The sequence below is a fragment of the Euprymna scolopes genome, chromosome 11 (assembly GCF_053919585.1).
Source record: "Euprymna scolopes isolate OS-2025 chromosome 11, ASM5391958v1, whole genome shotgun sequence".
Taxonomy (NCBI): domain Eukaryota; kingdom Metazoa; phylum Mollusca; class Cephalopoda; order Sepiida; family Sepiolidae; genus Euprymna; species Euprymna scolopes.
Window position 1 is genome coordinate 84,774,558 of NC_136492.1, and position 24,362 is coordinate 84,798,919.

A 24,362-nucleotide genomic window follows, 5' to 3' on the forward strand; every position below is an offset into this window, starting at 1 on the left:
TACAGATACATAAAACAATTACATCACGCCCACTGTTTAATCAGGCATGTTTATGCCTCGATATTAGGAGGGTTTTTTTTTTCATCGTTACTTAACGCATTTATTTTATTTTCTGCTCCCCCTTCATCACAGATGATAAACGATCAATTCGCCTCTTCTAACACCTGAAAAATCAAAAAAAAAAAAAAAAAAAAAAAAAAAAAAAAAAAACGAAAACTGAACTTTCTCCCAATCTTTCCTTTTCTTTATTTTTATGTCTTTGTTTTAAGATGGACATTTCGAACTGCACGTGGCGGGATCGCAAATCGCACTTTGAATTATTCGTCTTTTTAAGTACTTCAAGGCAAAGTTAGGCTTCCTGTACCCACTGAATTCTCTCGCTCCTCATCACATTTATTTTCCGTATTAGTTAACATGTATGCCCTTTTTTCTTGCTGTCTATCTTTTATCCATATCCCTGCCTGTCTGTCTGTCTTTTTGTCTGTCTCTCTGTTTCTATCTCTCTTTCCCTTTCTCAATTTCCCGGGCATATCAGTTAAACACTACCGTGTTTGAATATACTTGGTTAAGTTGCAGTTTTAGTTATTAGAACTGCTTGAAAGCTTCACCGCTCACGCATTTTTTCGACCAAATTTCAAACAATTATTGCAGTTTATAGATCACCTTTCTCAGCTCTATTGCGAAAAATAGTTCTCGTTCAGTCAAACAAAAGTTATGATGAAGTTTCTGCTCTTTAAAATCGTAAAAATATGTAAGGAGGTATGCGACGCTTTTTTGACTGGTTTCCATAGCAACCACGTCGCTTCAAAGACTACTGTTGTTACTAATTCACTGCAGTCGCGAAAAGTAGCAAGTGAAACAGAGAGAATGAAGGCATAAAACGGAGATAAGTGGCGGATTTTATTGAAAGCAAACTAGTACCATACATTGTTATTACATATGTGCTTATAAGGGGGCCAAAAAACATAAGCCACTATTTACAAAAAGAACAAGTGAATTTATTGGAAGCCTGGCCAAATCATGGATTACAATAAAAAAGGCGAGCATGAAAGTTAATATGGTTAAGCTTAAACATGGAAAAGTAAAGGACTTGTTTTTAAAACTGTAAAAGAAAAGGACAAGATATTCTAGTGAAAAATATAACAACTTTATAACTTAAAATATTGCAGCATTCAGAATCTTTTGAAAAAGATTCAATTTATAACATTATATAATCAATTCCAAATGATGCACTATTTTAGCAATTAATTATTGTATTTGTTACTAGAATGTCTTGTCCTTTTCGTTTCCAGTTTTAATAACGTTTCCATGTATAAACTTAACCATATCACTTTTCATGCTCGCATTTTTCTATTATGATCTTATATACATATATTCGTTGTTTACTGTTAAATGTTGTACGAGGTTAACTCAAAATTATTCTGTTGAAACATTATTAAACACAAACGTTTTCTGATAGAGTTTAAATTTTGCATGGTCTGCCACTTTGTGGAACACTGCATACTTACTTACCGGCTTTTTTAATCTACTATAAACTAAGCAAGAGCTCATTATCAGAGAATACGCACTGAAACAAAACAAGGTTGATCCATTGAATATGGATGACATGATTTTGCTAGGATTCTTAGTACTCTTCATCGATAAAATTTGCCAATGATGATGTTTTATCTCAAGAGCCGCTTCCAATTAACTTATCGCTGGCATCGGTTATTGCTCCTCACTAGAATTTACGTTGCAATAATCCTCTTCCAGTGAGAGTGTGATTAATTATCTATTTTGTCGTTGCTTCTATTCTCATCGAACCCTCGTGAATATTATGTGCAGTATCAAGCTGATGCATTTTGTGAATTGCAGAGTTTTTTTTGTTTTTTTTGTAAAGATTTTTTGCAATCTCAGTTCGGTCGGGATCATGTGACATTGTTCTGATCTATTTGTTTTACTAATGTTGAGGCTGAATAGAGCTTGTAGTATACGTCGGTTAGTTTCAGAATTCGAATTTTTTCTTAAGATGTGCATTTTTTTTCGTTTGTGTTTTTATAATTACCAGCTTCTGTATAGTATACCTCTATCCCTTGACTCCAACTTCTAGTATTTTTCTTTGAGTTTTATTTTTTCGGAGATGCTCCTAGTTTTCCAATAATTATATTGCCTTTCTTCACGTTCCATATTCTTTCCAGCTCTCTGGGAAGCACCTTGGTTTGTTCATTATTATTATTATTATTATTATTATTATTATTATTATTATTATTATTATTATTATTATCATTATTATTATTATTATTATTATTATTATTATTATTATTTATATATTAATATGATAGCGTGGGTGGTCTTTTGTGTGTCACGCTTTATGGCAGATTTCATTGGTCGGTATTTAATTCTGGAATAGCCATTTAATTTCGGAATACACATTTACGAACGCTCATGTTTGCATTCGAGTAGTGTTTTTTTTCACCGCTATATTTGTTTTTAAGTCTATAAAATTTAGAGTTTTATCTATCAAAAATTGTTAAGAAATAATTGATTTTAAGTTATTCCGTAGTAAAAAACGATAACCCAATTTCTCGGCCGGCGCAGAAAAAAGTGACCAGTTATCTGTTTTTTTCATCGTTTATTATTTACATTTCATTTATTTATTGAGAGAGAGAGAGAAAGAGAGAGAGAAAGCGAGCAGGAGAGAACGCAAGAGCGAAAGAGAGAGAGAGAAAGAGAGCGAACGAGACAGAGAGAGAGAGCGAGCAAGAGAGACAGGGAGCGAGAGAGAGAAAGAGAGTGACGCTGATTGTGTTCGTTAAAATATTATTGCTACTACTACAACGTTATGAAAAACGAGACACGTTATTAGGAAAACGAAACCTGTTTTGTACATAAAATATTTTTATAAAACCATTAAATCTTATATATATATATATATATATATATATATATATACATATATTAAATGACAAATCCTTTTTCTAATTTTTTTTTTTTTTTTTACACAGTGATCACCACTTATCAAGGCCCGGAGGCCACTAAGGGATAAGGGTTATTGCAAGTATATTAATTTAGTGAGGAGATTTGCTGAAGTGTTTACTTAAGGGGGCGGTTCATTAGGAATTTGTTAACATTGGACTTGAAGACATCCAAGTTCTAGTCCGGAGGGAAGCAGGCAGACGGAACAGTGTTCTACAGGCGTGCAGTTCTAGGAAAGAAGCTTTGATCATGGAATCCGCGTTTTGATTTAGGCACAGATAAAGAGTGGGGGAAATTTTTCACAGTGGATTCAGCTAGACGGGTGTTTTTCGTGAAAGATTGGCGAGGGGGGACCAGTGACTGGAGTTCAGACGAGCATCGTCCATGGAAATACCGATAAAACAAGGACAGGCTCGCAACGTCTATTCTGTGGGAGAGAGGTTGCAGGGTAGAGAAAAGGGCATCCACCACTAAGCCACGAAGTCTATTTTGTACTCTGTCAAGGCAGGATAGGCTGTTTTTAGCAGCTCCTGCCCAGATATGGCAAAAGTATTCCATCCTTGGACGTACTTGGCTTTTATATAGATAGAGAATTGCATCAGTAGTGAGATATCTTCTGGAGCGGTAGAAGGACCCCACCATCTTTCCAGCGACTTTGGCAACAGACTTGATGTACGTGTTCCATTTCAGATCAGGAGTAAAGGTCAAACCCAGAAGTTTGTCAAAACACGGAGCCTCACCCAGACGAGAGCCATCCACCACAATTGATGCCAGCTGGGGATCAGAGCGTTGATGATGTAAGGATAGGAGTTTGGTTTTGGATGCATTAAAGGTAACCAGCCACATCTTCCCCCACTGAACCACGCGCTCGAGATCAGAGGATAGAGAATCAGAGAGAACTTTGTCATTTACAGCCTTTGATGTGTTGCCGTAGATGGTTGTGTCATCAGCATAGATGTCAACGAATGATTTAAGTATGTGTTTAGGGAGGTCATTCATGTAGATCAGGAAGAGAGTTGGGCCCAGGATTGACCCCTGGGGGACTCCAGCATTTATATTGCAGGCCTCCGATTTTTGTCCATCGACCACTACTCTTATGAGCCTATCGGAGAGAAATGATTTAATGATTGAGAAAACATTTCCCATTATACCGTAGCTGGAAATCTTGTGAAGTAGACGCTTATGCCATACCTTGTCAAAGGCCTTTGATATGTCAAGAGCAATTGTCCTAGAAAGGAAACCTTTGTAAAGAGATTAACTTATCCTGTGGGATATAACCGTCAGCACATCTGCGGTAGATCTTGCAGAGCGGAAACCATATTGAGTGTCACTAAGAAGGTTATTCCTGCTGAGGTAGTTGACTATTTCTCTATTTAATATGGATTCCAGCAACTTACTCATAACACAGAAGAGACTTAGAGGTCTGTATTGAGAGGGAGATGACTTATCACCTGAATTCTTAAATATAGGGCAAACTGAAGAGGTCTTCCAGGGAGTCGGAAAGCACTTCTCCTTAAGGCAGCGCTTAAATAGTTTCGTAAGTATAGGAGCAAGTTCTGGTTGAAGCTTTTTTAACACTATAATTGGGATTCCATCAGGGCCAGTTGCTTTACTGGAATCTAGGTTCTTTATTAGTTTGGCGACCTCCTGCACGGATATTTGTATGTTACCTAGCTTGTTCTGTGTTATAGGAGGAAATATGGGGAGTTGATGACTTTCGTCGCATAGGGTAGAATTAGCTGCAACGTTCTTTGCAAATAGTTTGGCCTTGTCTGACGCTGAAGAGATGACCTCTGGTCCATTTATAATGGTTGGTATAGAACGCACACTTCTGTTCAGGATTTTATTTGTTATTTGCCAAAACTGGTGGGATCCAAGTCGCTGATCAGCTACCTTGGATTTAACAGACTGGGCATATTGCTCTCTTGCATTTTTGATTACTCTTTTACAGTGGTTGCTGGCAGACCTGAAAGCAGCTTTAGTTTCAGTGCATTTATTACGTTGGTAGCTATGGGAAAAGTGATTTCTGTGCGCGATAGCAGCAGCTCATTCTGGGGAGAACCATTAAATTAACATAACATAAAATAACAGAACATAAATTATTTTTAAGTTATTCTGTAGTAAAAACGATAACCCACTTTCTTGCCCGACGGGAACAAAAATTGAGCAGTTATTTGTTTTTTCATTGTTTATTTTCTTACATTTGTTTATTGAGAGAGAGAGAGAAAAAGCGAGCGAGTGAGAGAAAGAGAGAGAGAGAGATCGAGAGAGAGAGAGCGAGAGAGACGTTGATTTTTTGGTTAAAATATTATTGCTACTACTACTACGTTCTGAAACAAGCGACGCGTTATTAGCGAAACGAAACCTGTGTTGTACATAAATATTTTTATAAAAAAACATTAAATCTAAATGTGTATATATATGTGTGTATATATATATATATATATATATATATATATATATATATATATATATATATATTAAATGACAGACCCTTTTTATTACAACATTGTTTTAACTAAAACAATATCATGAAAAACTGTTTTGGTACATAAGATATTTAAATTATTCCATGCGGAAATCCTATTTATTAAAAAGAAGAATAGAAGTTTATAACACACTAGGGGCATTAAATTAATATATAGAGTATGTTATTCTCCTTTTTTATGAATAGGATATCCCGATCACCGAAAACATAATGTAAAAATAAAAAAATAAAAATAAACTGATCTTGCGTTTGGGCTGTGCGTGCAACTAAAATATACCGTCTGGCTAGGATCCCAGGGTAGTATCTGTTCTATCTAAAGATGGTATAATAATACCATTGGGTTTCCGTTCGTGCCCGGTGCTCATACAATTGACATATGTCAATATCCTTATAAGTATATTGGAGACAAGTATGTTGGTAATAACCAGATATATTCTGACACTACATTAACTAGATTACTTTGATAATTACTTTTACAGTGTTAATCAAAGGGCTACAATAATATCGCGGGGTCTCTATTCGTGCTGAACATCCAAAGAATGCCCAGCAGCAATATATTACATATGAAAGATGTTGCTGTGGAGTTTCCACAGGTCACGCTAGTTATTATTATTATTATTATTATTATTATTATTATTATTATTATTATTATTATTATTATTATTATTATTATTATTATTATTATTATTATTTACTGAATAGTAGTCGCACAGGCCTCCATCAAAGATTGGTGTTTGAGAACAACTTGCGGGGTCTCCTGGAGTCTGAGTGACAGCAAGCCCCCCCATACGTCCAACCCTTTCCATCCTTCGAAACCTTCGCAAAAATTTGTTTAAAAAAATGCGTCATCGCAAGAGCCGCTTTCCATGGATTTCTCCTTGTCGGCGACCATTGGTCTCCACTGAAAATTGGGTGGCAATAAGCCTCCCCAGTATTCTTTGCACTCAGCCAGCGGAGGTCTGACTAGCGCTTTCTCTTACCCGTTTTTCAATTTTATTTGATGTGGTGTCCGTTTATTGGTGACACTCACAGATAAAAATCAAACAAAAAAGGAGATTTCAGTTTTCATGATTCCATGCAGTCTTCCTTTGTGTTTTGCATCTGTGTCCAATTTGTTTGCAGTTTATATGTGGTGTCCATAATCGAGGGTGTTCCTTAATATTTCTGCAGTTTTCATTATTGAAATTCGTTGTATCTTTTATGCCATCCCTCTGATTCTAATGTCTTCGATCCTTTTTTTCAAAGTTTTTCGGTATCGTTCCTAGCGTTCCTACGATGAGTGATATTATTTTTACTTTCATTCATTTTCCAAATCCCTTTAAGCTCTTTGGAAAGTCTCTTGTATTTGCTCCGCTTTTCAGGCTGTTTGATCTACACTCTCTGATCTAGTGGAACAACAAAGTCTATAACCTGGCAGGACTTTTTCTTCTGGTTATGACATCCAGTCTTCTTGCTTGGATGGGTGTATTAGTTTCTATATCCATGCCCATAGGATCTTGTGACATTCATTTTCCTGTACTGCTGCTGGTTTGCGCTTGTGCCATTTGTCTGTGTATTCAAGATGCTATTGTTTGTATAATTGCCAATGCAGTGCTTTCCCCACCAGATCGTGTCTATTTTTATATTCTTTCTGTGCTAGTTTGCTGGATTCACTTGTTTCGTTTATTGTTTCGTCTCTTTGTCTGCAGAGTCTGCATTTGCTGTTTTCTTGTGTCTTGTCGATATTTGCTATGTGGTTGGTTTTAATTGCGTAATCTTGTGCCGCTGTTATTAGTGATTCAGTTTCCCTGTTTATGTTTCCTAATTTAGCCATTTCCAGGTGTTTTCGTGAATCTCTTTTTGGGAATCCTTATGAATCGTCCGTGACGCTGTTTCTCTTCCTATCTTTATTTCCTGGTTTTATTTCCCGTCGCTTTTTATATTTTTGCTCGTTTCTCAGTGTCTCTTGCTGCTGTAACTATTTTTTCGGTGTTCTGCCTTGTGTTTTAATTATTTTTTTCATATTGTTGAAATGGTCTTCTATATTGAGCAACCCTCTTGCTCCGTTTTTCCTTTTCACATATAGCCGGTCTGTATCATCCTTTGAGCGTAGTGCATTTTGTCATAAGTTTTCTGGTTATCTGGTCGAGATTCCTTAGTTCTTCTTTGGCTCAGCTTAGAAACGGTTTAGAGTATCTTATTAGTGACACGATTATTATTATTATTATTATTATTATTATCATTATTATTATTATTATTATTATTATTATTATTATTATTATTATTATTATTTTCATCATTGGTTGACAAGAAGCTTTTACATAGGTCATGAAGGATATGTCATTTAAAATAGCTTGCGGTGTTCTCTGGAAGCTGAGTGATAACAACTCCCCTTAGTTTTCCAGTGCTCTCCACTTCTAATAAAATTTGCAAATTAATCTGCATTATCGCAACAGCCGCCCAACATTGATCTCTCGCTAGAAACGGCCATTGATCTCCACTGGAATTTGAGTGGCAATAACCCTCCCCAAGGTCCCAGTTCTCTTCGCATTTGTCCAGCGTAGGTCTGATCAGTGTTCTCTTCTCGGTCTTTCCATCATACTTGATATTTCTCGGCTATTTTGGCACCATTCTTTTGTGGGGGGTGCGGTGATTGGGTAATAGGAGGGATACGTTTTTCTAGGTTCTTGGTTTCAGGTAACGCTTTTTTATGTTTTGTCTTTGTAGCAGTTCGTCTGGTCCGCGCGTGTGGCTCATGTATATTATTCACCGCATTCAAAGGTTTTCCTTAATATTTCAGCTGTTTTCATTATTGTGATTGGTTGTATCTTTCCAGTCATTCCTCTGATTCCAATTTCTCCCATTCTTTTTTCAAAGACTTTGGAATTGTTCCTATTATTATTCCTGCTGTTGTTGTTGCTGCTCTTGTTGTTCTTGGAACAAGTAGTAGTAGTAGCCGTAGTACTAACCGTAGTAGTAGTAGTAGTAGTAGTAGTAGTAGTAGTAGTAGAATATTAATAGCAGTAGTAATGTTAGTAGTATTTTATGTTATTAATAAAAACTGTGCTATTACTTTGAATAATTGTGAAATAGTCACATGTTTAATATATAACATGTACTTGAGTTACTTTTACATTTTATTAACACTATTACGTTCTGAAATAAAATCTCTTGATTTTTCAATACGAAAAGAAAAACTGTCTAATTTCTTATTTTTTGATACGTTTAATGTGAAGTTTAGTCGTCTGATAGCGTTGAACCGCGCTGGAAACGCGACTTGGCACTTTTCAACAAGTACCCGCTGCGACAAAAATGGGAAGCATGCTTCCGTCTGTGTTATGCGCTTAAGAATCGGCCACCTACCTTCAAGGGACATTCTTCGGGGGATTCTAGAGTTGGATACGGTTACGTCGTATGGATTTCCTGCATGTAAAAGTAAATGAATCAAACGTTTGAAGCAGCATTTCCTGCTCGCTATCATAGGTACTCTGAAACAAACACGCAGGCAGAGAGAGAAAGAGAGAGAGAGAGAGTAAGAGAGAGAAAGAGAGAGAAATAAGTGGAAGGATCACATCTAGATACACATGTGCCTCTAATTACTAAATCTCGAATTGATTAATAATAATTATTCATCATGCATTTTAATTTCATTTATATGATTAACTAGCAGGGGATGAGCGCTCGGCTTTGCCCGGTCGTAAAATACGCTTAAATATGATGTTTTAATTCGGCAAGATTTCGTATATATTAACATATATTCGTGATTTCAAAGTAAGAAAAAAAGTATTTGGGTGCCATCAGCTAGAATCGAGACCGAAAGCAAAACTTTGGCATTCAAAGCTGGTAACGTTACCACTGTCCCAATTTGACATGCATATGAACTAATTAAAAATAAACTAAGATGAATATCCAAAATCATGAAGGATTGTTTTCAGTTTTAACTCATTTTTGACGTATTAAACACTATTTTAACCAGCTAAAGACGCATAAAATAACGGTCCGTAAATAAATCCAATTATTTAAGGACCCTGCGACTTTAAGTTTGAGTGGAGATAGAGTTTGAACATATGGAGACAGACAAACAGACTGACAGATATAAATCCTTTTATATATTAGATTATTATTGTTAATTACTAAATGAATATGCATTCCCTACACAGGTCGTGATCATTAGACTCGTAGTACTGGTCCTAAGTTGTTGTTTAATTCAGTCAGTACTGACACTAAAGAATTACCCCCCCCAATAAAACAACACACCATAACTCCGCTTTTAAATAAAATCAACACACATTGTTTTTCTTTTGAGGTCAAAATGGTTCTCCTGTTCTTAAATTAAATAGCAGACTTAGTATCTCAGTATTTACTTCGACAGTCCTCAAAACCTTAATAGAGCTGATTCGCTGATTAGCAAAACAAATACTACGGAAATATATAAAAACACGGAGTAACACCGATTCTATAAATTAGCCTGACGAATTCTTACGGGTATGAATTGTGGCAAAATCTCTATAAATATTTTCGAAACCTACTATGTAGATCGATTTCGCATTGAGCACTCCCGAAGTAAATACTGAAAATAGATACAAACTATTTAAGTAGAAACATGAAATCATCATAACTATCTCGCCAAGTAGTTAGGCACGCTCTATAGAATGTATCTGGGCACATGACAAAATAAATATGGAAAAGTTAAACTTAAAAACATACCAACACCTAGTAAGTGTGGATAGATTATTAAACTAATTAAAAACGGACGGATTAACACGGAAATGCAAGAACATAAAAGAAAATGCAATTACATGAAAAATAGTGACTGTTAGTAGACTCATATCTAGGAGCCCCTACATTAGAAGACCATAACCTAGTTTTAACACTAACCCTAGCATTTTTTAATTAATTCCAGCAAAGCCGAAATACGTGGAATAAGTAACACAGTTCACTGAAGAATAAAAAAAAAAAACAGAAAAAAAAGAGCTAAACTATCGATGATAAAAATAAATCCCCTTTTTTATAATTTGACATTATGGAATGCTGCTCATCCATATCCGACTAAGTCTTGAACACAGCAATGGCCTTTACGTAAATATTTATATTGATATATTCAAAAATGAAATGTACATCATTAAAACAAATGTAGGAGATACGTAATAATGAATAATAACAACTGATGGGTTAAAAACGAAATGACGAAATCCTGTATTCTGCAGAGGCATCAGACTGACCAGGTTTTACATTTTTAATTCAGCTAAAAGTGTATGAGAAAATATTGCTATCGACCTATGTAGAGATGATGGATTTGCTCTAACAGGAAATTCTAACAAAACTAAGAGGGGATACTCCAGAAAAATAATACACTTGAAAAATTTAAAAAAGAAAAAAAGTAGTGGAAATGACTAAGAAATATAAATAATTTCTTAAATATAACTCTAGACCTAAAGAAACATGCTTAGAAGTCATACTTAAATGATAACGCTAAGCTAATAGATGTAAATACAAAGTTTCACCCTACCCACAAACAAAGATAAATCAGATTAGTATGTGTAACAAGAGTAGATCTAGAAAAAAATTCTAGCGACGAAAATGTATTTTAGAAATCAGCAACAAGCACCAGAGCTCTAAAATATTGTGGATACCATAATATTGAAATCAAACACTAAAAATAGACGATAAGGAAATATAATTTTGTATACTCCGCCCTATAAACAAATGGTACAATCAAACGCGGAAAAAATCTTAACAATCTAAAACTGTCTTATAGTTGCTATGCAAATCGAGAGATGATAATTATAGCACATAAACACCATATTAATTGGGAGAAGTAACGAAAAAATAATAACAACATTAATGAGAAACTGTGACCAATATAACAACAAAATAAATAAAATAAAGGACAAACACATAATTATTAGCAATAGTAATGACCAAGATCCTTAAACAAAGAAAATCTAACAATGAGCAGAACATTTGTAACTAGACAACGCAGCGACACTTTCTGCTAATAAAAATGCTTAACCAGAAGCATCGGTAACCCAGCAATCAAAATTTGCCAAGGAAATCATGAATAACAAGAAATATTACATGGGGTTGGCTTTTGTAGATTTTAATAGGAGATATTACGACTACATAAGTATATTAAACACAACAGAAACAACAAAAAAGAAATCCGAACAAAAAAAGTTTACCAAATCCTTTCTGGGAGCTCAAGGAAAATAGTCGCTTATCTATTGCCGAGTACTACACATGTAAAAAATTAGCCGACACTGTAGACTATGTTTGAATAAGAAATTAACTATCCTAAATGTTAAGAAATACCAAAATTTATTACACTGCAAAGTGAAATATGAAAGGTTTGCATGCGCGAAAATAAAATGTATCCTGTATAATAACAGAAAATAATAAATACTAACATAACAATTAAAAATAATAATTCTAATTATAAAAATAAAAAAAATTAATAAATGAACAAATAAATACACCAGCATGAAATAAAATGTCAGCGAAACACATTTAGATTACAATAGCTCCTTCCCGACACAGAGGAAAGAAAGACTCATTTCGCATGAACAAAAAAAAAAAAAGGTCATAAAAAACCACTGGATCTCCGCCTGAAAATTGCGCGCCTATTAGCTTAAAAAATGGTCGTGTAAATAATAACAAATCTGATTGGCTGCCAAGCAAATTGAGTGCCACGGGAATATATAAAAAATATTAAGTAAAACCGATTCCATGCAATAACCTTACGACTCCCCATGGGGATTACACGCGTAATTATGTGTAACTTAATTTACATATATATTTTCAAAACTTACTATATATGTATATACATGTATGTATGTATATATATATATATATATATATATATATATATATATATATATATATATATATAACACGATGTATTGTAATAATTGCGAACTGAGTCTGATATTAATAGCATTAGTTATTTTCTGAATATTATGCAGTGAGTTATGTCTACAACTGCGTTCTCGGTAAACAGTCCGTCTTTATTTGATATATATATATATATATATATATATATATATATATATATATATATATATATATATATATATATATATATACATATATATATATATATACATATATATATGTGTCCGTGTATGTATGTGTGTGTGTGTTTGTCTGGGTGTCTCTGTATATGAGTTTATTCAATGAAGACGAAATGTTTACTAAGAATTCAGTTGTAGACATTACTGTCTGCATTATATATATATATATGTATGTATATATATATATGTATATATATAGTGAATGTGTGTGTAAACACACATACACATATATAGATACATAGATACATATATATATACATATATATACATATACATACATATACATATATATATATATATATATATATATATATATATATATATATAAGTATTTTAACATCTACAATATTAGGATGTGTTAAACTGTTTAATTCCAAAATCGGTCGTACATGAAACTACATGTCCTTTTTACGGAGCGCTGATCTAAGAGACCGTCTTTCCCCAGGGGAGAACGTGCGAGGCGTGTTATTGATACGGCATTCCGCGTTTCTTTGCTAGCTCCTTCGATGTACGAAGGAAATTAGGCGCAGAATTAATATATAAAAAAGTTGGCTCCCTTGAGACCGCTTTAAAAATCTTTATTGGCGGAATTGGCCACAAAAATATTGTTGAGTCCGTTTTTGTTTCTTATATAGGAAAAAATGTTATGTGGTATTTCTGTTGATCTAAATCTAGCAGATATTATTACCTCCGCCAACGAGGTTAGATTTTAACCGGCGTCAGTTTGTTTGTCTGTCATGATCTTCTCATAAAATACAAATCGTTCTTTCATGGAATGCAGGGAGGGATTAGTCGGACCCAACACACGATTTTGATATACTAAAACAAAAAGAACATTATTATAAGTACACCGTCGATATCTCTATCTCTTCAATTATATACATGATACTTTGTCTGTGTGTGTGAGTTCGTTTCTTATTGATTCCAAAACAGTTGAAAATATTTTCCTTACAGTTTACAGAACTTTAGTGTATAAGTCTGGTGTGATCTTAGTTAAGTTTTGTTTCTCAGAATAATCCCGATAATTATCGATAATCGAAACTGTTTTTTTAAATTTATATATCATAGGTAAATCCATGTTCTCCATGCCGTCGCTTAGCAACAATGACAAAACAACGGGCTGTTAAAATTCTATTCTGGGTAAGTTGATAGCCTGTTTTTTATTTATTTATTTTTTTAATTTTTTTTTTTTGCATGACGTGGTCTGTAGGTTCAAACACCGCACTTAAATTTCTGAATTATTTTTTCATTAACTATAAAGAATTATGATAGATATGAAAATGTACGTGTTTTCTTGGCAGCGTTTTTAACGTTCATTCAACAAGCATTTTAGAAAAATAATTTTAGGATTACAAAAACAAAAAAAGAAAATATTGGAATTACCAAAGATACAGTTAAAAATAATCATGAAAAAAGCATCAAAGCAACTGCGGAGCAATGCAGGGTAATACTGCTAGTCTATCTCTATATCTATAAAAGAGATAATATGTGTGTGATGGCATTTCTCAACCGAGATACTCACTAATTTTTAAACTATGGACTTGAAATTTTTTAAATAGATCATGCATACATGTAGAAATTATTTACATCCATTTTTATTCAGAAAATGGGCTGCTAAGTGGTGAAAAATATAAAAATTGGTACGTTACAGTTATTGGATTTTTATCCGTTTTAAACTGGTTCACGAATGCGCATACATGAATAGTTCACATTACAGATTACTTATCTTTAGAATAAGTAAGTTGAAAACACATTTTAAAGATCATGTCACGCTGGTCTAATGGTTACCGTGCTTGACTCACTGTCTTTACGTTTTGGTTTCGATTTAAGCTCGAGTATTTTTTCGTTTATTTACTTACAAGAAGTGAACGGTTTAGTAAAAAAAGAAAACAAAAAATAAACTTTGCATGCACAGATCTCAGTTTGTGTATTAAGTAAAAATATATAATTATTCGTATTTTACGACCAGGCAACGCCGGGCGGCCTGCTAATTTATGATAAATTAAAAAAATAATTAAATGACATAAAGTAAATTATGTTTCTCTCATTTTTCCATTTAATATTATAAACTATTCTACATTTAAAATAATGGTTTTGATTATACAGAATAAAATGCTTTGTATGTGATAACGGGCATACATCTCGCATCTTAATAAATATTTACCTGGCTCGGGATTTTTATTCTGGACCCTCAAACTCAACAGAGATTAGACCAGTCCTGTAATGAATCGGTCTCTGTTAATTTTGCAGTTGGAGTGTAGTTCGCTGCAATTCAAGTCGATCCACCCTCACAGACTTTGCCTTCAACCTTCGGGAAGAGGTTAGTTTATTTTTAATCGCCTGAAACGCTCTTACCGATGAATACCGACGGGACTGCCCATGCACTTTTTTGCGGGTCTTCTTAATCCCACTTTCCGACGCTGGTGTGTAAGTAGTTGCATTGGGAGAACTAAAGAACATAATACTTACCTGAAACATTTTAGAATCAAAGTGTCCTTAGCCAATAAATGGGGAATCACTTCTATACTATGGCAATATAGAGTTCCCCTTTTTGAGAAGCCGTTTTCCCCTCACATTAAAAACAACCTTGTAGCACATTTTGTTTTCGTGGGGAAGCAAATTATTACCTATTCACCTGGTACGGAGAGATTTTCCCTTACAGCAAAGCAAACAGATAATCGGCCGTTGTCGAAATGGTTTGTTCTATGTTGGTTGATTTAGATGATCCTTTCTCCCTTTTCGAGAAGGGATTCGTTTATTGCTAATGCAACACTACCGGATAGTGACTATATAGCTACCAGTCATTTTGTGGGCCATATTCCTTTTTTTTGGGGGGGGTGCTTTATTTTGAAATCTTACTTTTCCAACCTTGTCTTTAATCTTTCAGCCGTGGGAGGGAGAAAAACGCATCTCGATGAATATTTCAGCATATTTTTCATTAGGATTGATACTTGGTATTTTTTGTATTGCTCGAACTAATCTTTGTGAACAAGCTATCAAAGAATGCTATCATTTCAGAAGTTTCGTTATTCTAGATTAGAACAAATGCTTTACAGTATAATCATCCATGCTATTTAATTATTGATTTACTAGGGAGTCACTACTTATCAAGGCTTGAAAGCCACTCGAGGGTAAGGTGGTAATGTAAAAATTATTAATTGAGTAAATTGAGTAGAATTTGATTATCTATGGAGACGGCTCAATTGGAACTTGATAAGGCTACCGTGTTATATTCCACAGGGAAGCAGGTCAGTGGAACAGTGTTCCAACGTAACAGAGTTCTAGGAAAGACTCTTTGTTCATAGAATCTGCGTTTAGATTTAGATACAGGTAGAGGGTGGGGGAAATTATATATAGTGGTTGTAGCTAATCGAGTTTTTAAAAAAAGTTTTGCAAAGCGAGACTATAGATTGAAGCTCAGTCAAGTACTTGCCATAAAGACAGAGATAGTGCAGGGGCAGGTTCGTGACATCTACTCTGTGGTAATGAGGTTGCAGGGAATAGAAAATGGCATCACCTGTTAGATATCGGAGCCGGTTTTGAATTCAAAGCAGAATAGGGCGCCCCAAGCAGCTCTTTCCCAGATGTGGCAACAGTACTCCATAGAAATTGATACACCAACGAAATGTATTTATACAGGTAACGCAGTATCCTTCATGGATTACCCTGTTAATATCTATTAGCGTTAACACAACACATTACATCTAAAGTAGTAAACATTGCTCCAAATCATATTTCACGTGTAACAATAGTTTCAGTTAGCGTCATCGAGAAAATGATGAATTGGTACAGGGGAGAGCATATCGTTGCTAAGTATCATATACACATACGTAAATAGAAAGGGCAAATGATCCAGTTACTGAGGTAATGATAACAACACATATCGCCACATACACAATTATGTTTAAATATAATAAACTTCAATGAGACCACCGCGAGTAAATCCTTTCCACTCCAATATTTCAGCGTCAGTTTTAATAGGAATCTGTTTATATAATCTACTCTAAAATAAGTGAGTGTGTGAATCACCTTCCTCTATTGGAACCACATTTTACTTTTACTGTCTCCGGCCAGGGAAAGAGGAAACCTTTCAAAATAAAGCAACTTTGCTTCCAGTCTTGAGTGAAAGTTATTCACAAGCTTGTATTTTTCGTAACTTTGTAAACAGGAATTTTGTTTTATGGTGTCCTCGTGAAGAAGTCATCAAAATAAGACTAAACTCGAAGGTTTCTTTTTCCTGAATAGAATCCAATGCTTTCATTGGGTACAGTGAGGGTTGGGTAATGATTAGAGTTATGACTACAGCACATTCTTTTCAGTATATATCCGATACAAACACAATTAATTAACCGACACCACATCACTCGACATAAAAAAAACATATAACATATCAATGGATATACACCTTAGAATTTAAACAAGGAAAGGAATATGCTGTTGTCATATCCCTAGTAATGATTGGATAAAAATAAGATAAACTTATATATTTTTATGAATTTATTCAATACAAACTTTCTTTTACTTAATATATAATGGCTCTCCTCCACGACAAGATTTACCCAGTCTTCTCTCTCTCTTATATATATATATATATATATATATATATATATATATATATATATATATATATATATATATATATATATATAATTATAAAACTCAAATGACCGTATAACGAGTGATGTAACCTACTTTCTGGTTTACGCCATCCGGTTGCGCATGTGCACATGCACATTAACCCATAACGACGTAAACAAATAAAAACAAATCGCTTCTTTTGCGAACTTTGGCCTTCGTACTGAAATATTAACCTTATTATTTCGAAATTATTATTTCACATGGGAAGAATGGGGGGGTTGCAACTATTCTTTATTACAACTATACTGTCGATATTTTCTTACAACTAAACAACTTTAACCCGTTGACAACCATAAGAACAATTATAGTAAAGCCAAGACTACTACTACTACTACTACTACTACTACTAGTACACTCTATCCGTCCCTTTTCGTTTCTTCCTTCCTTCTTTTTTATTTTAGTTTACATTTCTAGATACAAAAACGTTGTGTGAGAACGGTGAGTTTGTTGACACATTTACTAATCTGTTTCAATATTAGTTTTATTTTATTTTATTTATTTAGGATTTATTTTTTTGCTCCAGGTTTTATTATTTTTTTTTTTAGATTTTAAGTTTCTATCATTTGGTTGAAGGATTCCAATATGGGTTTCTCATTCTTATATTTATCATCGGTAGGTTCAAGTTCGTTTTTGCTGCTCAATGACCTTCGTCAGCGTTCGATTCGAAATTCGATATTTAATTTTCGGTTTTTGAGCGATTATTCTGAAAAATAGATAACTTTACACGAATAAGGAGGATTTTTTTTCATATTTGAGTGATCCGTCCGTGATTTTAAATGTTAATATACTTTCATAGAAATGTGTCTGTTATGACCAAAAAACTATCTTTTACGTCACAAGTGTCACACTCATACATGAATTCCATAGCTAATATAACATACTGACCCAACGGGCCACGGGTGGTCTGGTATATATATATATATGCTTCGAGGTACATTATAAGTACACTTGGAAATCAACGGAAATCTCTAAGGAGCTCTTTCGGCAGTCATCTTATTAGGAGAAAATCGATAGCATTGAAATGATATTATTGACGAAAATAAAAAGAGCAATGGAGCATTTTTAATAAATTAGAGGTGCCAAAAAGGACGAGTAAAACTAAATAATTGACTAAAGCGTGTATAAAGCGAGGAAATACAAATAAAAAGGGGTGGTGGTCAAAGTTCCTGGAAGAGATTTAACAATTTCTTCTACCGACATAAAATGCTTTACCAATTGCGTTAGAGACAGCTAATCACATTTTTTAAATGACTTTCAGAATCCGCTCTATGAAGTATCTTAGACCACTCTGTTTTATACTGATTGGCACAACAATGATTCTCAACCAGATGTTGGCCAATAGCAGAGTCCAAAGCTATAAAGGAAGGGATTTTTCGTCTGAAGGGTTGAGCTTAAAACGATACTGATCTTGTGAAAATCTATCGCCTCTGTAGAAGGTTTTAGGCAGACATGCAAACATACATACATACATTTATATATTGGTATCTAAAACTTTCGACCCAACCCAATTAAAAAGTTTGCCCTATCTCTGAATGCTCTTCATGCAAAATTTCAAATATTTAGACCAGAAATTGTCTTATTAATTTGGTAAAGACGTCAGAGGTAAAAATTTTGTAAAAACTTTGACCCCGTTTATGACCCCTTAACATTTACTGTTTTGGGCCCAAATGAATTTAGTGAATTAGATCCATGTCCAAGGAGCCTATATCTAAAATTTCAAGTGTTTAGACACAAAATTGTCGGAGGAATTTGGTAGAGTTCTTAAAGGTCAAATCGTTGAACTTTGACCCCTTAACAGCACAGTTTCTGGCCAAACATCAATCACAAATATTTTCCCAAATCTCAGTACCCTGTATATCAAATTTCGAGTCTGTAGACTAAAAATTAATATATATAAAGGGTGTCCACAAAGTCTGACTATATTATGTAGCCAGACTTTGTGAAAGCATCCTATAGATTATGTCGCCAGACGTTTTGGGCACCCTGTATATATATATATATATATATATATATATATATATATATATATATATATATATGTATGTGTGTGTATATGAATATATATATATATATATATATATATATATATATATATATATATGATTGCAACGTCTTGTCAGACGAGTGCCACTCCCTCATACATTTAAAATCCATGATTCCAAATGTCTGAGGGAGTATCTATACAAACATGATGTAACAGAGCCTTAGCTTTGTACGACAGCTAAGTCTCTCTCTCGGTTCAAAATGTTGGGATCCAGCAACAAGCAAGAGCAAGATAGCTAGCAACAAATTAAACTGCAGACCAGCTTAATGCGGGTACTGGTCCTCCGCTTTATGGTTTTTTTAAATTAGAGATTTGCTTCTCCTAGAAAGGTTGCCTTCACCACGGCTTACGGGAGCCCTCTCTACCCCAATACACATATACACACACACAAATATACACGGTGCTAGTTGGCCGTTGACCCAGAAAAAGAGTTCATTCTCCCTTTATATATATATACAGGGTGCACACAAAGTCTGGCTCCATAATGTAGCCAGACTTTGTGGACTCCCTATATATATATATATATATATATATATATATATATATATATATATAGTGAAAAAACTTGTCAAATATAGCAAACTCATGAACCGTAATATGACAAAATAAATGGATCTTGTTCATATAAGAGAAATATTCAGAAAGTAATGCATTCTGTTTCATATTAACTCGGAATTGATTGCATTGTTATGATGATTTACCTTATGCATTTATGACTTGAATGATTCATCGAACAGTTGGTGATATTGACGCCGTGAGACTCAATGATGGCAACCCTTGTCATGGGCGTGCGTCAAAAGAAAGATACGTTGCACAATTCCAGGCAAAATTATCTTTCAAATTTTCGTGACTATGTAGCAAAAAGTATGTGGCACATGAGGTTGCTAGTTTTAGTCTTTCCACTCGCGACTTTGTATCTCTTTAAGTTTTTGGGTGAATAAAAGGCTGCTTTACATTTGGTACTGCCCTCGTGTGACAGACATGTCTGTACAAACCTCGTTCTTTCCTAATAACAGTGCATTGAGAATGGTGACTATATAGAATAATAGATTCTGATGCACTAAAATTCGGTCGTTTGTATAGTACTAAATGCGAGTCGGGAATAAGTTTCACTTTGACCACTTTGGTACCTCCAAATTTGAGGGGGGCATATATATTGTTTTTTTTTGTGTTTTTTTTAATATAACTGTCCTCTCTCTCTCTTTCTCTCTCTCTCTCTCTCTCTCTCTCTCTATATATATATATATATATATATATATATATATATATATATATATAAGGAGACAGAATGAAAGAAAGATATGAATAAATAATATTGTACTGGTATTTTATTTTCTTCAATCCATTCATCCCAAAAGAATGTTCATATTAAGTACAAAAGGTTAATGGCCGTGTAACTTGGTTTGTCTTTCTTTTTTTTTTCTATCTTTTCCGAATATAATTTCCATTATTCTCATTATATATATATATATATATATATGTCTTCCCTCTTTTGCAAATAGGTTACGATTATGAATATCTCCAGTATTAAATAATCTTTCTAAAATGTGAAATTGAAATTTACTTCATGCATGCATACAAAGATGGGATATATAATGTATGAGAAATATTTAAAATCAAGTTTCCACTTGCTGTTATTTCAGATCAAATGGAGATGATAGCAGAAAGTTTTAGTCCTCTCTCCATCAAGGACGGAGGTTTTAGGAAAATATCACATATTTTGTAATTCATATGCAAAACTAGGAAAACAAATGTTTGTGATTGAAATATTGGTACATGTGCAGCATCTTTCCACCCACAAACAACCCTTTAAAATTTCCCATATCTTAGGTTTTCGAGGGTGCTGAAAACGGAAACAACTATTTAAATCCCTATATTTAAATATATATATATATATATTTATGTATATATATATATATATATATATATATATATATATATATATATATATATATATGGGTGTGTGGATGTCTGCCTACGTGTGCATCCGTGGGTGCACATGTGTGTGTACGTTTTTTTTTTTTTTTTTTTTTTTCATCCTTTGAAAATTGTAACGCTGGGTGTGTGGCAGTCAAACAAGCTGCCAACATTGCCCTGCTTTTTATTGAAAACAACTGAGAGTTCTTTTTAGTATCCTCGTTGTTCCCTTAAGTGCAATTGCCAGGGTCTCTTTTGCACTTGGTTCATCCGGACCTGTGTGCATACCTATTCCTCTATAATATTTTGTATTCGTTGATATAACTGTCAGAAATTGCCTGTCGAATTATGTATTAATCAAAATATAACGGGATTAAAATTTCATGTGTAGAGTCGACATGACAAAACATATACAGAAGCATATGTGCTTAGTTTAAGAATGTAATACGCTGCAAATACCTATATCTGAGCGGTGTATGCACGTTGACTATTCAAAAATATCGATATATGCGAGAGATGCAATCATCACGATATACAGCTTGGGGCCATTTTTAATCACTTTGATTCGAGTGACAAAACATTATTTATCGCTATTCTGAAATTACTCAAAGTAAATAAGCAAAATCCTGGAAAACATTTTCCCAGTTATTCACAAGTTGATCACCGCAAATAAAAGCACCATTTCGTTCTAAAATAAATAAATAGAATAAAAGTTAAACAGAAAGAAATGAAACTTTACGTGCAGCAAAATTTCAAACAATATTGCAAGAGAAGATGAGAACGAAGCTGGAACTCCACGGGAAGATGGCGTCCCTCTGTTTCCATCGCTGAATTGTCGGACGATTCTACTGTGACGCTAATTTGTTTGTTATTATTGCTATTGAAACAGAAAAAAAAACATATGAGCTGTTTGAAAATACCGAGATTAGCAAAAAATAAAATGAATAAAAAATAAAAAAGACAAGATTTATGACACTTTGTAGTTACCTTTTCGTTAGTAAACAACCTGACAGAAATAATAAGAAAACAGTTTTTTGTTCGATGTATTATTATTATTATTATTATAATTATTATTATTATTATTATCATTATTTTGTTTGTTAACTTCATAATGTTGTGAAGTTTTACACAGTTTTATCTTGAACTCAAGAGTAAACTTTTGCACAAAAGCTGTTGGGCACATTCAAAGAGCCAATTAGATGGAAAGTTCATAATGTAAGCTGTTTGTTGTGCCAAGCAGTACTGGCTTCTGATGTAAGGTGTTTTGGACTTGATTCGCAAGAAATTTAATTGTTTCTCAGTTAAGTGCATCTATGTTGATTGGCACGATGGAAGTTTTCTTATTCCACAACCAAATAATCTCCACCCTCAGTTTCTGAGTGTTCCGTAGTTTCTCATTTTTTTTGCCTGTTATGTAGATGTCTTTTGGGCAAGCCACATCAATAATTTGGGATTCGTTAGTCTTTTGGTTCATAACTACAATATCCGTATATAATAATAACATAAAAAATAACAATAATAATGATAATAATGATGATGATGATAATAATAATAATAATAATAATAATTATTATTATTATTATTGTTGTTGTTGTTATTATTATTATTATTATTATTATTATTATTATTATTATTATTATAATAATAATAATAATAATAATAATAATAATAATAATAATAATAATAATAAACTGTACATTTTCCAGTTCAAAATGGGAGTAGTTCAGTTCAACATGGGAATAATTCATTTCAAAATAGGAATTATTCATTTCAAAATAAGAATAGTTCATTTCAAAATGGGAATATTATTATAAGTATAAATATAAAAAAATACTTTATAGATTATTTTAGTAATAAAAGTGTTAACATTTTATAATATAAAAATATATTCAAGTCATTTATTAGAACACAACATCTTCTAATGCTACAGCTGCAGGAATTGTAGGTTTAATTTCAGCTATATAAAGAGTGCATACTTCTGGTGTAACCCCTCCCAGTTTTTCCTCAATTAATGAAGTCAAAGCTCTTGCCCGTTGTTCAGTAATTGACAAGCCATCTTATTTCTCCATTGGCAGATTACTCCCAATTTTAACAACCAATCCCAGCTTGATGTAAACTTTGATTAAAAACCATCCTTGTTCAATTGGATTATACATTGGACTGTGTGATGCTAATCACAGCACCTCATATCCTAGATATCCTTCACTAAATACTTCTTCAATGTTTGAGTGACATGGAGCATTGTCAACAACCGCCATAATTAGGCCACCATATTGTCTCTTTGAAGCTCTCAAACATTCTCGCATCCGACACTGTGCGCTTTCCTTTCGAAAAGATCCCTCCTGAAGTTCATGGTACACGAGGCCATGGTGACCAACACATCCGATAACGTGAATATTAGCACCCTGAGTACTGCCTGAAACTACGTTACATCGCCTACCCTTATGAGAACTCCCATCTCTCTGGAAATATGAATATTAAAGTTCGTTTCATCCAAAAATACAATGGGTTTTCCAGTTGATTGGTAATTCAATAATTTTGAACCAAATAAACTACGTATAGTTTTATTCTCAATTGAATTTGCCTTCTCGGGCACAACTCTTACATCTTTAAGCGTATAAGTGATCATATCTTGATGCCTCGTTGCTGTAGTTTTGGACAATTTACACCCAAATTGGGATTCAATCCTTTCACAGACCACAATTAATGTGATCCTAGGATTTTCATCCACTAGTGCTTAAATAATATCCAAAATGCCCCTCTTTCACCTTACAATTTCTTGCCCCTTCTCTTGTATTAGGTTGATTTCCCTTAATAATCCAGCAAGAAGAGGGTAGTTTTCGGAATAGAAAGATTTTCCGCTAGGGCTTTTCAATTTCCATCTATCTCATATACCTCAAAGATACGGGCTTTCGGACTTTTCCTCTTATCACGGTGTTCGGTTGACCTAATCATTAGGCTAACAAAATTAACAAATAACTACTTTGTTGTAGCACCAAAGATATTTATATATTTATTTTTTAAAGTTTTGAATTTATTATTTTGAAATGAAATATTCCCATTTTGAACTGAACTATTCGCATTTTAAACGGAACTATTCCCATTTTGAACTGAACTATTCGCATTTTGAACTTAGCTATTCAGATTTTAAACTGACCTATTCGCATTTTGAACTGAACTAATCCAATTTTTAACTAAATTATTCCCATTTTTAACTGGAAAGGGTATATAACTTCTGACATAAGCAATCATCAGAGATGATTTACTGATA